The sequence below is a fragment of the Centruroides vittatus genome, unplaced genomic scaffold, assembly GCF_030686945.1.
Source record: "Centruroides vittatus isolate TY-2023 unplaced genomic scaffold, ASM3068694v2 contig_2150, whole genome shotgun sequence".
NCBI classification, from domain to species: domain Eukaryota; kingdom Metazoa; phylum Arthropoda; class Arachnida; order Scorpiones; family Buthidae; genus Centruroides; species Centruroides vittatus.
The window spans coordinates 1-4276 of record NW_027121340.1 but is presented as its reverse complement, the minus strand read 5'-3'; the positions used below and the strand labels follow the sequence as shown (position 1 = coordinate 4276).

General features: G+C 34.0%; 1 non-coding gene across 1 annotated transcript; it reads left to right on the top strand.

The window, feature by feature from the left end:
* Positions 1-3955: 3955 nt before the first annotated feature.
* Positions 3956-4061, top strand: LOC136970734 (U6 spliceosomal RNA). Its single transcript, XR_010880024.1, has one exon. It is a non-coding gene; the product is annotated as a U6 spliceosomal RNA (small nuclear RNA).
* Positions 4062-4276: the final 215 nt, after the last annotated feature.

The following is a 4276-nucleotide window of genomic DNA, read 5'->3' as shown; positions in this document are numbered from 1 at the left end:
ATTAAAGAGACTACTACTAGATCATCATGCTTCCTTATCAGTGACTCAAAATCACAAATCGCCAAAACATGTTTTCTGAAGTAATAATTGGAACAATTTAAACGAAATTTTACATATAAGTAGAAGTAATAAAATGGCGTGATGGAGGCTAGATTTTAAAATTCGACCTAGAACTGGAAGATATCGGGGTTTAAAGGTCATACCCACGTTAAGTCTATGGGAAAATGTTGTTGTTTAAGTTCACGTTTTTGCTTAAATATTTAGGACTTGTCATAAACAAACAATAAGACTTTTAAATTCTTAAATATACTAGAAATATATTTTAAGTTATAGTATTAAATATAAACCTTTAATTGACAAAGTATTGTGTTTTATTATAACCAATATAATCTAAACTGTTATAATATTAAAATTGGTTATATTCTTATGCGTTTTATGCTACTCGACAATATGTTAAACATATTGTCGAGTAGCAATTTTAACTGGCTCCAGTGAATGTCTAACAAACTATAAGGAAATCCGTTATCTAAAGTATGTACCGTATCATATTTTGAATTTTTTTTAAATGCTGAAAGTGTTTCTACTAATAAGTAATTCACGTTTCATGTACTTTCAGTATTCGCTAGTATATTCTGTATATCATGTTAGGCTGAAGAAGGAATTGAATTGTGGTCTCTGACGAAATGCACACTGCAATATTATGAAACTGCAAGAATTATTTATATTAATAAGATTAGTAACATTACAGTTTAAAAGCCCCATTGGTGAATGACAACTTCCTAATATTTAAGAAAGATTAGCTTAAAAATGAATAGTAATATAAGGACAAAAAGCGAGAGAATCTTTCGCATTATAAAAAGTAAGCAAACGAGCACGCACCACTCGGCATTCGAAATACCGTGAAGCTCTTGCCATTTTTTTTTTTAAATTCCGATCTTCCTTTTCCATTTTTCATGAAAAGTTGGGTCATATATACATTTACTTTTACAACGTTTCCTATGTAAAACAAGGAAGTTTTAGAAATTCACTGCTTGACAAGTCGCTTGAAGCCTTCGCTGCACTTTAGTCAGGGACGAAGTCCTAGTATTTTAATTATTTTTTAATTGTATTACATTTTTATACTGTTATAAAACTTTTATATACGTAAATGAGGGTTAGAAGCTAAACACGTGTAACTGCTGTGTAAATTAAAAGATATACTGAATTATGCTAACGTATTGATATGTTGTGTTATTTGAAAGTCATGCTTGCTATGTGTATTGTTTACTAGCAATTGCTGTAAAAAATAAATGAAAAAAGCAAAATATTTTACACTCGTTTATATTTAGCCTCGAAAATCTTAAGATTAGCGGGCGACTTTTACTTCTTGCATATAATACTTAAGAAGCTTGAATAACTAGAATAACCTGTAATTGTTTAAAAATAACAGAGAAGGGTGTGGTGGAGGGATCGTCCGTATGCTGTTTAATTTAGTCACACGTCTGAAGCTCAGTTCACACTGAGCGCGATTCGCTGGCGAAAGCGGAAAACAGAGCGAATAGCACGTTAGACGTGACACGTCGTTCCCATTTCGCGAATCGCTTTGAAGTTCGGAACCGTCGAGATTTTGGCTGTATGGTTCCGAATGCTGTATGGGTCAATTTCGCTAAGCGAATAAACTCGTTTTTCGCTTTTCTCATTCGCTTTCGCTAATCGCACGGTGTGAACTAAGCTTGTGAGAGATGGTGATTTAGCAGAAAATTGTTGTCTGGTTTCGAATCTGTTTTTCGGAAAACACTATTTTGCTTGTTATTGTGTTGTATGGTGTGATGAGGAAATTTCAGTCAGATTTTTAACTAAAATTTACTTTTACATTCACAGCTTTCAAAACTGTATTTGCCATATAGATTTGATTTATACTATCGTTTAGTTTATCACACTAATTAAAAATCGCCCTAAGATAATTCCTGAATACTCCTTTGTTCTTAAATGCAAATTTGTAAAGTCATTCCGATATGACGAAAATATTTATAATTTTAGTTTCGGCATGGTATGAAATTTGACTATTTAATTAAAAACGTTATTATTCAGCTGAGTTTGCTTTTGGAATTGACATTTATTATATATTATTATTATTAAAAATGATATTTCTATCGTGCTCGTTTCTTTCGTAAATGACTTATTTATATTATAGAGAGCTAAAATTAAACGATTTCGTATAGAAACAAGACAAAATTTATTAAACCTTATTAAAAGCAAAAATACACTGCATAATAATGTCTTCCTTGTGCGCTAATTTGTATGGCAATGAGCGTATATTGTGTGTTTTAAAAACTGTATTGTTAATCTACACAATAATTAATTGTTAATTCACAAAGTACATCACGTATAGTTTGTTACAAACGCATATAGATCTCTTCGTCATAAAGAACCTTTAATTAAATTAAAATAATTGTTAATCTTAAATCACTATTTAACCGAGTGCCAAGTGTTCTCGATTGTCGGAGATTATATCAATCTCCGTTCTTTCTTTCATCCATTTTGATTGGTCGTTCTCCCTCAATCACGCTTCCCGAGTGGTTACTAAACGTAAGCCCTGGTTACTAAACGTAACGAGACTCGTACCTGGAGAGTGAGAAAAATCAAAATCGAAGATAAATTCGATATTCCACCGATCATAAGATGACTTTTATCGGTGGATCGAAATTACTCCCTGCTAAAGTTTTATTTATTTTTTTTCTTTCCTGTAATTTGTCTGTCGTTAAAGCAGAAAGTATGAAAAGTCGACAGCTTCAATAGTTCGGCAGAAGCAGAGTGGCGCAGTAGGATCGTGCTGGGCCCATAACCCAAAGGTCGGTGGATCGAAATCACTCTCTGCTATCCGGTTCATTTTGCCATTTTTGCAACTGAACATTGTTCATCGTTTTGAGCATTTAAATTTCGTAACTGGATATTTTTACTATTTTAAGATCGAGACGTATGAAACAGACACCGATATGCCGATCGAGGACCTTGTTTCTTTCGTTATTCGTCAGAAAACAGAAACGTTGACCGTTGCAACGAGTGAAAACAACGTTTTTCGTTTTCATTGCAAATTTTTCTCATTTTGAGATTTAAGTTTACGGAAATATGTATATCATAAAAAGAACATTTCAATTTCAAACACGCATAGAAAATTTACAGCTCAGAAACAATATTACAGCAAGCATTGGACATTAACAAGTTAATCGAGTTTCTGTAATTGAAATTAATGAAATAGCTTAAACATAATTCGGAGAATTCTTAGTGTTCTGTTGCAGTAAGCAGAACAGTCATTACATGCGTGTCGAAGGTAAATTCGATATAAAGATGAAAGAAGTATAAATTCGTAGTAAAGCAATGAAGCAAGAAAGAAATTGTTATCTTAGAAACATTGTGGATTTAAGTATCCTCTGCTATAAAACAAAACGTCGTAGCTGCGAAAAATAACCTATCGGCGTGAAACAAAAATACCACAAGACAAATATTGAAAAGTGTACTTTGCCATCGTTTACTCATCTGAGAGTGCCGCGAAATGATATTGAAAATATCAAGTACAGTTGCCGAGAGCGTAGTATAAAATTTTAACAGCCTTCGACTTTTGATGACTGTAGCTCGCGATTCTAAAGAACAGAGGTGTGGTGCATAAAATAATTATTAAGATCGAATTAAAGTATTTTTATTACGAGCAGACCGAAAATCCATCTGATCTTGGTAGGTCGGACGTTGCAGCTATGGCAGGATGTAAAGTGTGCAACCGTTATTGGTTGGCTAATGACTTATCTGCCAAAATTTCGAGTAATCTCGAAAAGCAATCGTTCCAATTTAAAATGAACGGCGATAGTTAAATCTACAGGGTGGCGATCAACTGCTATCTGACGGTAAACTTAAAGACACCCGTGAAGACGGGAGACTTGAAGTTGTTGGTATATATAGGGTTAGCCCGTTAGTATTAGGTGTACAACTTCGGTCGTACATATTATAAAATTGGAACGATACAGAGAAGATTAGCATGGCCCCTGCGCAAGGATGACACGCAAAATCGTGAAGCGTTCCATATTTTTTTCATCTAATTATTGGATTGTTTCCGCAACGAAACGAACCTCTCTTAAGCCTGGTACTCACACGCGGCAACGGACGATGGAAACCATCAACAGAACGGCAAAATGACGTCACTTTTGTCGTCGAAGCCGACAGAATACGAAGTTGAAAATTTTCAACTTTTGCCGTCGCAGAAAGCAGAACGGCAAAAATTAGACTAATAGGAAGGCCGTTTAGC